This window comes from Chionomys nivalis, chromosome 3, assembly GCF_950005125.1.
Source record: "Chionomys nivalis chromosome 3, mChiNiv1.1, whole genome shotgun sequence".
NCBI lineage: Eukaryota > Metazoa > Chordata > Mammalia > Rodentia > Cricetidae > Chionomys > Chionomys nivalis.
In genome coordinates, this window is record NC_080088.1 from 17,073,724 (window position 1) to 17,086,738 (window position 13,015).

A 13,015-nucleotide genomic window follows, 5' to 3' on the forward strand; every position below is an offset into this window, starting at 1 on the left:
ACTGCCTTGCTGAAAAAGTTACCAAGCCATGTGGCTAGCATAGACAAGAATAATGGGTTAATAAAAGTTATAAGAGTTAATAAGAAGCCTGAGTTATTGGGCCAATCAGTTTATAGTTAATGTAGACCTCTTTGTGATTTCTTAGGGACCTAGTGATTTCAGGTACCAGGCAGGACAGAAAATCTCGCCAACATAGATCAATGGATATATCTACAACACAACTCTTACACATAAAGCTTAGGCAACATTACAGATACAGGTGAGAAGATTATAAAAGCCAGATTATATGAAATTCTGCTGTAAAATTGTTACTTCTGGAAAAAAACATGAACAGGGACAGGGAAGCTACATGAACAATTACCAGTAGTATATCTACACAAACAAGATCACAAAATGACAGCACCAATAGACATGTTAATGTAGAGTGGGGAAATCATAAATAGCCCAGTTCTTGGTCAAAGAAATATAAATAACTAGGGACTTCTGAGAGAGGGAGAATTAGCTTCTCCCAGGGATCAGTTCCCTAATTGTTTTTCCAATATGATGTGATCAGTCCCAAATTCATATACCTATAAACAACACTAAATTGGCTCAGCGGCTTATATTTTCATGCATGTAACGTTAATAATCAAAGAAACAGAGAGTATTAGTTTGAGTGGGAGGTATGGACATTGGCTGGATTAAGGAATCCTAGGAAAAGGGAAGATGATGTAATTACATTTTAGTAAAAATTTAAACATTTAGTAGAATAAAAAAGGTTATTTTAAATAAAATATCTATAGAGTACCTAGGTCTAAATGGGACATGTGTCATAAACTCTTGTCACAAGGCCCAGGGCACATTGCAGAAGAAATCACATAAAGTTGAGATCCAGTGGTTTTAGCGAACCATGAATAAGCAGAATTTTCTAGTCATGATAGGACTTCTGATCTCATGAAGTCTGGGCACTGTGGTTGCTTACAGAAGACTTACACAAGATGAAACCAGTTAGTCTTCTAACATGAGTTCTCTAATTCCCCTGATGTGCCTAGTGTAGTCACTGGAAATCTATGCCTTTCAGGCAGGAAAGTCAGATTCCTTTAAGAGTGTAGCACCACATAGGTTCACCATGCTCCTCACACCCATGGATACATGTCGCGCTCGCCTAGACCAGCAAGGATGACACAACACCGGAGCTCTTCTTGCAAGCAGTTTATTCAGGACATTGTTTACAGCAATCTCTCTCTCTCTCTCTCTCTCTCTCTCTCTCTCTCTCTCTCTCTCTCTCTCTCTCCAGGCAAAACCTCTTCCAGCCCTTAAATAGGCAAGGGCCACCAACCCCAGACTGCTATGTGGGCACTGTCCATAGGTCCATGCATAAGCAGGCAGCTTACGATCATCACATGCTTATCTGGCCTTTGCCATATATGGAGTTGTTTTTCACAGAGAGCCCTCGCTTTCGGATCGAGGGAGGTGGAAGCCAGCGCCATCTTTAAGGTACGGCTCCACGCAGCTCTCTACAGATACAGAGTCAACCCAAATTACACTCAGTGTATTATGATTTAAAGTAAAAGGAAGATATGAAATCAAGAGTTCGTGTGCTGAGGTGAGGATAGATTCATGGAGAGTTACAGCATACAGTTGGGGATAAATATAATCCAAATACATTGTATGAATGTATGAACGGAGCTCTCACAGAATTGATGAGAAAAAATATGGTAACAATACATAAAAGAAATGGGAACAACACATAAAAGAAATGGGGGGATGGTAATCAGATACCAGAATTAGAAGGAAACTCTTAGAGTTGTTTGTAATGTACTCACTTGACAGATAGCAGTTATAATTATATAACATAGATATAAAATACTTGAACTTAGCTTATGTATATGAGAAAACACTCCAGAAACATTTCTTTAAATACTTTTAAGAGACCTTCTATATATTGTAAAGAAAAATATATAAATTATAGTCTATTCTTTTGGTCTCTCATCAACATGTGTTTTCTTATTGATTAAAATGAAAACACAAGATGAAGGTAATTCCTAAACAATAAAATGATTATGTTCCTGTATATTCTTTAATTTAACATCTTCAGGTATTAAAGTTGATAAATGGTAACAAGTTCCTACTACTTATGAAGATATCTTGAGTTGTCAACTCATTATGTTTCATAGTAACCCCAGTAAATTTGATATATGTAATACTAGTTAATGTCTCCATTAGATAAATTTTCTATCGGAATCAAGTGGAAGATATGATACTGATAATGGAAATAATATTATCAATTTACCTCTAATATAACAGAATTTTCTATTACTTTTGCATATTCAGTTTTACTACCATAAGAACCATCTATATAGGTGCGAAGGAAGAAAACTTCCTAAAAAACAATCTTACCTATTACCAGAAAATCCTTCCAGTGTGCTTTGGATACTTGGTTAGTTTACTAATACCCTTTGAAAGTTAATCCAGATGCTTCTCAGAGCTTTTGCCATCTCTGCTTACCTTCTCTAAAGGTTGACTTATAAGATGGTCATTCATCATTGCCTTTTCAGAATTTTACCACAGGGTCAGCAGGTTCTGCTTAAGGTCATTGTCAAAATCCAGTTACATGATCTAGCCAGGTTGATACAGTGGAAGTAAAGGTTTAGTCATAAATGGCATTGACATTATATTTTTCTATTGACTCATTCTTGGGTGGAGTCCAATGCCTATATTTCATTTGCTCCAACACCCTTGTGCATGGGTCCATATGGTTAGAAGCTGAGGAATCATGCCAACATCCAGTTCAGGTTTCTATTTCTGGAATGAATACGTCATATAGACAAATCCTTCACCCACTTTCAATTCTTCAAATGATTGAAAAAATACCCACAGTCTTGGCTGCAACCTTGTGAGAAATTTAAGGCATAGTTGTGCAGCTGGGCCATTCCAGGATTCTTCACCCATGAAAGCTGTGAGTTAGTGTGTCTGTTTCAGCCTACTGAGCCCTGGATGATTTATTGTTGTGTTAGAAAACTCAGCTTCCAGTCATCTCAACAAGTTCATACTAAAAATATAATGCAACCTGTACATGAGCATATTTCCCTCTTTTTCTATAGATAGCTAAGAAAAGTCTTACATTGTTGACACTACAAAAATATTTATGCTGCGCTATGAATAACATTTTTAATGAGAGAAACTCTCTTGCCTAATTTTTTTATTTTCCTTCAGATATATATCTGAGAGTATTCTATGTATGCAATTACTGTTAACATTCATTTTAGTCTAGTCTGAGCAATAAAATAGAACATATATATAATAAAAATAAGTCATAAAATGTTACATGAAAATTGTTCTGATGGTCATGAGGGCTTGATAATTCATGAGTTGATATATATTTTAGTAGAAACTATGAACCCAAATGAGTGCAGTTTGAGCACCTTTCACAGAAAACATGAGTACTGATAGATGTTGGAAACGCTACTCCCACATTATAATTTCAACAAGGTACCTATTCTTTCATGACAATATTTCAAGTTGAAAATGCAAGGCAAGTGTTACCAACATTACAATATTCCAATTTAATCCAAACAACAAAGGTAATGCAATTTGATCACGATTGCATTTTCATAAATTATTCAGTCATAGAAAACCAAGCAACAGTTGGGTGGTCGTGGCACATGCTTTTAATCCCAGCACCTGGGAGGCAGAGGCAGGTAGATCTCTGTGAGCTTAAAGCCAGCCTGGTCTATAAGATCTAATTCCAAGACAGTCTCTAAAACTACAGAAAAATCCTGTCTCAAAATAAAAACAGAAGAAGAAGAAGAGAAAAGAAAACCAAGCAAGATATTGCTACTAAGAATACCTTCTGTTGACTGTCATGGCAACAGTGACTGTATGAAATAAATGTCTCTAGTACATTAATACCATACAAATGACTTTTTATTTAAGGCAAGGAACATTCATGCCTCTTATTTTAGTTGTATGCACCACTGATCAGCAAAGACAACATGATAAGAGACAGATGTTAGTTTTCTGGGCAAACAGAGCAAGCTACAAGAAAGTAACTTCACAAACTGAGATCACTAATTTCATTTGGACCTGCTTATAACATGTCCATCCAAAAGATTTATTGCATTTATTGTGTAGGCAAATATCTCTTGGAGCAAACCAAAAATTTTCTCATATTCATCACTGACAGATATAAACAAATACAGTCTCTGTGATAGAAAATATTTTATTGTGCTGTGATATCCTTGAAAACAGAAATTGCCTACCAATGACTTTGTTGAGGATCCACAGAGTCTGCATGAATCTAAGCCATCTGTAGGAAAATGTTCTGCAACATGGAGACAGCTCAGAGTAAACAGAAGACATTTTCAGACTTGGTACCAATATTCCAGCCTTTCTTTATAGGTAGAAAATGCTCCAAACACAGAGCAAGTTAAATGCTAGAGGGATTCATAACAACTGCTGAAGCTGAACTCCAAAACTGGCTTCATGAACAGAAATTCACTTCCATTTCTCTAGTCTACTAGTTTCTGCTGAGTCCAATGTCAAGATATTAAAAACACAGTAATACCAGACCCATGACCATAAACATTAAAACAATTGTACCATCATCGATAATAGCAGCGGCAGTAATGTCCACATGTATATTATTGAATGTGAGATACTGCTTTACATATCTGTACTTTAAAGATGATGGATCCGTTCTTGAAGCCTACAAAGGAGTAAGCACTTTTAGCTTTGTAGGCCAGAACTGGAATAGCTTTGTTTTCCTATTGCCAGTAGAGTAATAAGACATTATTGGAAGAGGATTGTTATTAATCAATCAAGATAAATTTGGAAATGAGCAGCACACAGAGAAATGAGAATGGGTTCAGGTCAAATGACATTTTGAGAAGGAACTTTACAGTTTAGGGACCAATGAAAGTTCTAGCAAGAATAATGCAGCATATGAAAGGTGTGAGCAACCATGGAGATATACAGGCAGACATAATTCAGTGTGAATGGATTGTTGACTGCAATAACCTAGTTACTCATAATAAACCAAAATGGACAGATGGCACTTAATTACTCTATCCAAAGCATAATATTTGGAATTTCCTGGAGAATTATATTTCTATTTTGTACTATAGGGCAATTTCAAGATATTGATACTTTTGCATGCTATGACACTGAAAAATATTATATTCAAAATCTATAACATCTTTTTAAAAATATATTTATGCTAATTATATGGAGAGTTAACTTTTATTATTTTCTTAACTGGCAGGATTTATTCTTCTCCCTACATGTTATCTTAAAAGGGACTGAATTTTAGATACATTCATTGATAAAATAAGAGTCTAACATGAACCAAACCTCATAGGACAAAATTTTCACAAAAGGTTAGTTTTAGCAGTCCTGAAAGGAATTTAAGGGCTAATGTTTACCACAACCTTCATTTGGACATTATTTTACCATTCTTTTGGAGGATCAGAATGCAATGTTTTAGATCTTGGAATGGTGAAGAGAAGAGAAGATGTGAATATCTCAGTTAATATCAACAAGTCTCATGCATTTTTAATTTTAAACATTCTGCTCAGCAGATGCCTTAGTGTTGAGTCATTAGCTTAGACCTGACAGGCAGCAGTATAATTTTAATACCTTTGGTTCAAAGGAAAGACACAAATCTATGGGGTTTTGGTGGAATGTGAATGTGGGCAAAGATGTGGATGTCAAAGGACAATTTGCTAGGGTAAGTTCTCTCTTTCCACAATCTGTGTCCCAGAGAACAAACTCAGGTTCTCAAATTTACTGCAAATGCATTTATGTTTTGAGACAACCTGCTGGTCCTTTAAGTGCTTAAAGATAGAGATAGTTGACAAGTTGTAAATACTTACTTGTTGTATAAAAGAAAGTTTCTCACTAATATTTAGCAGTAGAGCCTATAAAGTCTCCAATGGCATAGTCTTCGGAGCTAACTCTGTAAGCTGTTGTGACCTTCAGGATTTCTCCAAGCTCACTACAAGTCTAACAGTTAAAAGGTGGAAATTAATGATTTGACATTATATAAAAGACAAATATTTCCAAACAGTAAGGTTCGTGACAATCAAGCCTTTGTGGGGAAGACGGGAGGATGAGCAGGGAGAATAAAATGGGATTTAGAATTTTGGAGCTGATAGTGTTTCTGTCTCATACATTTTTTAAAGTACCCAGGTTTAACACAACAATGGGTTCTAGTGTAAACTGTAGGCATTGCTTAATAAGAGATTAACTGCAATAAATGTGACACACCATTTCAAAGATACTGGAAAATTTATCCTAACCTCTCTCTATACCATTCACTGCCTCACTATTCCTGAGAAGGTTGTGCTTCATAATGAGGTTATCAAGGCCTGGTGGTTGGAATGAAAATGGCCTCATAGTCTCTGAGGGAGTGGTACAATTGAGAGGTGTGGCCGTTTTGGAATGGATGTGGCCTTGTTGGAGGAAGTGCCCACTAGGTGTGAACCTTGGGATTTTAGAAGCTCTAGACAGACCCTGTGTCGTTCAGTATTCCTAATGCCTGTTGATTCAGTTACTTCTTAGTTATTTCTCTAGTACAATGTCTGTCTGTGTGCTGTCATGCCTGCCACCATGACTAAATATTTGAACCTGTAAACCAATTCCAATTTAATGCTTCCCTTTATAAGAGTGACCATGGTCATGTTATCCCTTCATAGCAGTAGAATCTTTAACTAAGACACAAGGCATATTTTCCCAAATAGAAAAAAAAAAAAAGTACTTACAAAGGAAATTTTGTGAACAATAAATAGTATGGAGAGCTGCAATTGGTACTGAAGATAAACATATTCTTATAATTCTTTATCAACAAGAGGGTAATCATCTCATAGGTAACCCAGATCTTTATTTTCAAGGACATGACATATTGGATGCCATGGTGTCCTATGATAATTTATGATGATTGATATGTAGTTAGCAAAAAGGGATGAATAGAATCACCACTAGTCTAGCAGCATGTTTACCTCCTCCTTCTGTGTCATAGTAGCCCACATTTTCTCGTGATAGCTGGAGTTAGTTATCAAGAATCGAATGATGAATGCTTTTGTCGCTAAACATTTTACTATTGGATTTAAGGCAGCACATTAAGAGTACTCTTAACTAAAACATCAGCAACCTTTGGTTAATGTCAAGCAAGCCATAATTTTATGCTCTGTGGGTCTAGACTCTGAACATTGAAACTGAACACAGATCTTTGTTTATTCAAGAGTCTAAGCTAACTGGATAACTTTGATACAGTATAGGATCCTAAAATATTAACCAAAGTTGCAAGCACATTTTAGCCCAAATTGTCCTCTGAGAAAATGAGGTGACTTTTAGGAAACCAGCTGAAGACCTTCATTAGTTGGGGAGGATAATGTGCTCAATGTTAATCCAAAGTACCCCAATGATCTCTAGAGTCAATGACAGTCAGACAGTTTGAAAAAATGATGTAGGAGCTTTATAATTCAATTTATGTAAAAGAATAAATAATTGATATCCTGTAAAACCAAATAATTTATCGAGCAATATGTCTCTAGTATTAAAATAAATAGTAAATCTACTGCTATAATTCATCCCTCATTTATAAGCAGATATCAGAATAACTAGATACTACTAGGAAAGCAAAATATTCTAAGAAAATGATATGAATCATATGTTTTAGGAAAATAAAATGTTCTCTAGAATACTAAATATTTAAACTTGTTTTCTTGCATAAAATTTTTTAAAGTGTAGAGCTCAAAAAAAATCAATAAAAAATTTAAAGTGATTCTATAGGTTCAACTGTTGTTCTCTAAAATAAATGCAAGTTTGGTTGAGGAAAATGTTATGAGGCAAAATATTCTAATGAATCAAAGTGAATAATTAAGAAAAAATCTTTGGCTACATAAGATTATTGACAAAAAATCATAATCCGAGTGATATATAGCTGCTGTCCACTTTGAATAGTACTTATTGGAAACATCATTGTTGTCCTAGAGCTTATTTGAATCTTATGCTTGTAATACTAATGTAATATATTGAGAATAGGAAGAAAAAATAGTCTGTACCTTCCTAAACTACATTATTTATTTGTTGAAAAGTTAAAAGTTTGCAATATAGACTCTAAATACTAAGATGAATACCAGAGTTGGATTTTTTTTCTAATTATCTCAACATGGCTGGATGCTCATTGTTGATTCCATACAGAATTTTTCCAGTTATAAATACTGAAACAACTGCAAGATAATAATTGCAACTCCTGTATTTGATGGTGTTGACCTAGAGAAGTCCAGAAGCTACGTTGTGTGTGTTTGGTGCACACAATGGGGAGCAAAAATTTCATTTTCTTGTGGGACCAACTAAAATAAATTTCGAAAGGAATATACTTCTCTGGGTTTTTTGTTATCTATTACTTAGTTTTACATAATCTAATCTCCAGTAAGAAGATGTCTCTGAGGATTGACATTTAGACCATAAAAAAATGGAAAAGTTCAATCAGCATAGAGAATTGCTTAGGGGGTTTTGCATCCAAGAAGTACTGCTATTGGACAGTGTAGCAGGGAAATAAGTACCTTCTAGTTGTCAGAATCCCAGATTCCTAGTTTGCTTTTAATAAATCCAATAGACATAAATGTCTAGTGTTGTAAATGAAGAATCCAGCAAGCTCTTCTTCTGCTGATTACTATGAAATCCTACCATATTACAATTCACAGAAACCTTGTATCGTTTAAAATACCTTTCACTTCTTTTTAAAGAAAGGTATTATTCTACTTAAAATAATCAGGACTTGATGTTCTATTTTGATTTATTTCCCTGTGTTTCATTGTTTAAAGGACTAAAAATTCTAATTGAAGGGGCTCTCATTTAATAAATTAAATAAGATAATTATGCAAGTTAATATCCTCTGCTTTTTGCAAATATGAGTGCTAAATAATATATAAAATGTCAGTCACATTCATGTAAGAATAATTTTCCACCTCTAAATCATTTAAGTGCAGTTTTCCTTTTCTCATGGAGGCTATTTTTATAAATGCATTACTAGACATTATGTCACTTCAGTGCACCAGCACTGTTACAATAATAGATTCCTGTTTTATCCTTGTTTAAAATCTGCTGCAAGAAGTAGTATGATTGTGATGTCATTGTGCCATTGAATGAATGAATAATTCCTGTAGGTCAATAGAAAAGTAACACAGTCATTTGGACAGTGCAACGGGTTAGTATGAAAAAAAACACAAGGAAGAAAGCCTGATACTTAATTTCCCTAAATCTCACAATTTTGGAAGGAAAGAATTGATTCCTGAAAGTTGTCCTCAGACCTCCATATATCTGTACTGTGGCACACCATCCTCCCAGCCCCTAAATATATGTAAGTATGATAAAAATCTAAAAAATTTGAATAAGAAAATTGTATTTAAATAAGACCCTGAGCATTGAATATATGTCTTAAGCTACTGATAGCTTTTGTGAAAGGAAAAACATGCTATCAGAAATTTTAACTGTGCATAAATGTATAGAATATATATGTATGCATATATACAAATAGAAATAGATGCATACATATATGTAAATATCATATATTATATGTGTATGTCTATTGGGGTTTACAAGCATTCTATAATAGCATACACAACACACACACATGAATATAGCTATGTGTAGCATTATATGTGTATACTAGTAATACATATATTTGTGATATTTAGTGAACTTACAAACTCAAATATTTTTGATTATTCAATAAACTGTGTTAATAATGTCAGCATTCTTCTGAAAACATTCTGTTCTTTTCACCCTAAGTACTTTTGAATGTGACTTTATTGGAAAACAGGACACACATTCTTTATTTAATTGACATAAATATGTCTTCTTCTTACCCTTCTTCAATTTCTCCTCTACTCCCTTGTCCATCACTCTCTCCCAAATTTGTGGTCTTTTCTTCTTTAATCACAGTTGTTAAATATAAACAAATAAATATAAAAATAAAACCTGCTAAATCAACTTAGTATTGCTTGCATGTTTTTCTAGAGATGACCACTTGGTATTGGATAACTGATAAGGGGCTGATTCCTGGAGAAGACTAATTCTCACTTTCTTACTTTTTTGCAGTTCTTCATTTAGGGTTCAGGCCCTGGATGATTTTTCTCATCTACACTAAAATGTCTGTCAGTTGTTCTAAATGATTGGGTGCTACCTAAGCAGCTATGTTGGTGAGATTTCATGGGTGTAACTTGCCTGTCATAGCTAGAAGATACAATCTTGAAGCAGACTCCCTGGTATTTTGTGTCTTGAGTTTTTGTACAAGAGAGTTGTGTTGTGGATATATCAATAAGTTTGGAAATAGGGGTTTTGCACAGATAATCATGTTAAAATGTCACAGTTTGGGTGAGTCCTAATAGATGATGAAAAATACCTTTATAAAACAAGGAAATTAGGACATAATACAGCATATACATACACATTGAAATTAATATGATGCCACATAGGACAAAACTCCATTGTTGCTGGTTCATCTCTAACAGTAAAGTGAGTGTGATGGTTTGGGTAAGAATGCCTTAGTGTGTGTGTGTGTGTGTGTGTGTGTGTGTGTGTGTATAAATAAAATGTTTGGTTTCTACTTGGTGCAAATTTTATTTATTTATTTATTTATTTTTTTTTTTGGTTTTTCGAGACAGGGTTTCTCTGTGGTTTTGGAGCCTGTCCTGGAACTAGCTCTTGTAGACCATGCTAGTCTCGAACTCACAGAGATCCGCCTGCCTCTGCCTCCCAAGTGCTGGGATTAAAGGCGTGCGCCACCACCGCCCGGCTGCAAATTTTAAAAAAGATTAAGAGGTATGGCCTTGGTGCAAAAGGTGTTTCATTAGGGGGTGGCTTGTGAGCTGTTTTGTGTGTCAACTTGACACAACCAAGAGTCATCAGAGAAGAAGGAGCCTCAGTTGAAGAAATGACTCCATGAGTCCAGCTATAAGGCATTTACTCAATTAATGATCAATGAGGGAGGGCCCAACACATAATGGGTGGTACCATTTCTGGGCTGGTGGCCCTGGGTTCTTTAAGAAAGCAAGGAAGCAAGAGAAGGGAAGCAAACCAACATGCAGCCCCCCACGACTCTGCATCACTTCAAGCCTCCAGGAACCTGCCCTGTTTTAATTACTGTCCTGACATCCTTCAGTGATGACAGCAGTGCTGAATGTAATCCTAATAAGCCAACGAAATGCCTTTCCTTTATAAGTTTCTGTGGTCCTGGTGGTTTTTTATAGAAAAGAAACTAAACTGGAAGAGCCGCCAGAAAACAGTAGAAAAAAGTTGGATAGGAAATTATTTCCTAATGCATTATGTTCAGCAGACCCCTATGAAAACCAGCATCCCAACAGCAATAAATAACTTTTGTTATAAGTCACCAAGTTTTAATAATTTGATAAAGTGCCCTAGGTAACTGAGATACTTTATTGGGTATTGAAAGGCTATACTGTAACTAATAAAATGGTGAAAATAATCAATTTTAGCACTTGAGGTTAGTTTCATATCCTTGATCATATAAGTAGCGTAGTGATTGTGGGCTTTATACCAATATGAAACTAATGTTCAACATCATGTATGTCATAATCAAAATTTAATATTTTTCAAAAACTTTAATTGGTAGAAATAAATTGTAATAATATACAAACTCCAAGTGATGTTAAAACTTCAATAATGACTAGCCACAAGTATTAGAAAATATTACATAAATTGTTGATGAAAAACTGATTTAGAAGACAGTATCTATCATATTTGAAAACAGGACATTTCCTTTGAATCCTATATAGAATAAGATATAGAATAATAGGTAATAATAAATGTCACATTGTAATGGAAATTTTCCAGTTCTTATATTTCATTGGAGAAGCTGTATCATGTGAAGTAAACCAGAATTAGAATTAGCTAAAGGATTCTGTATTATTTTTAATGTGGTAGCATGTAAAATTGTTTAAATTAATTTCATTTTGTAGTTCAATACTAAGATAATTTAATAGATGCAACATACCTATAATGTACTAGTACTAATATCAATTAACTACTTCTTTCTTCAGATTATTTAAGGTTGAAGCTTTCTGGATATACTGCTTCAAAAGATATTTTTGGCATACTTTCTATGTTCCAAGAATTGTGTGTGGGGCAAATTCAGTAATAAAAGGAACCAATAATTTGCATTTTGCATGCAAATTATTTCAACCTATGAAGGGATAATGGATAAGTAACTATTACAAATGTAATTCCATGCAGATTTTTCTAGTGGAAAAAATTCTTTAGATTGTGGCACTCACATAAAAAAATAGTACTTGGGCAATATTCTTGTAATATCAGTGCTGAGAAATATAATCAGAAGAGTCGGGTGTCCTAGACAGTAATTGAGCCCCAGGTTCAGATTTCCTTTAAAATAATTCCATAGAGAGCAATGGAAAGATCACTAGAATCAACCTCTGACCTCAACATGTGCACACACTCACATATATGTGCATAGTCTCTTATACCCCAAGCATATATGTGCATGCAATCACATGAATACACATGCAAAGAAATAATTCATTTAGTTGTATTTTGAACAGAAAGAAGATATATATATATATATATATCACTAAATAAATACTTCTTGTCACTCTGCTGAGCAATGTAACAGCAGACCACTTTTGATCATTCCACAATGTATACCTGTTTGAAACTTAATGATGTACTCCATATATAGATGTATAGCTATCATTTATTAATTAAATTAGCTATAACTTGTTTTAGCAAAGACAATTCAGTAAGCAACTTTCAAGTAGAGATGTGTAAAACATGAAGAAGCAGGTTGTTATTTTCCTTTGGGAAACTGTCCTTGTTGCTGACTGATATTAGTGAAGTTTCTATCCTGACCACCCTATTGAACAAAGGTGCGGAAAGGAACACATGTGGAAATAACTTTATTTTTACATTACTGAAAGAATTAACTCATAATAATTCTAAATATCAACTGAAAGAATTAATTCATAATAATTCCAAATATCAATCTTGAAAATTGGAT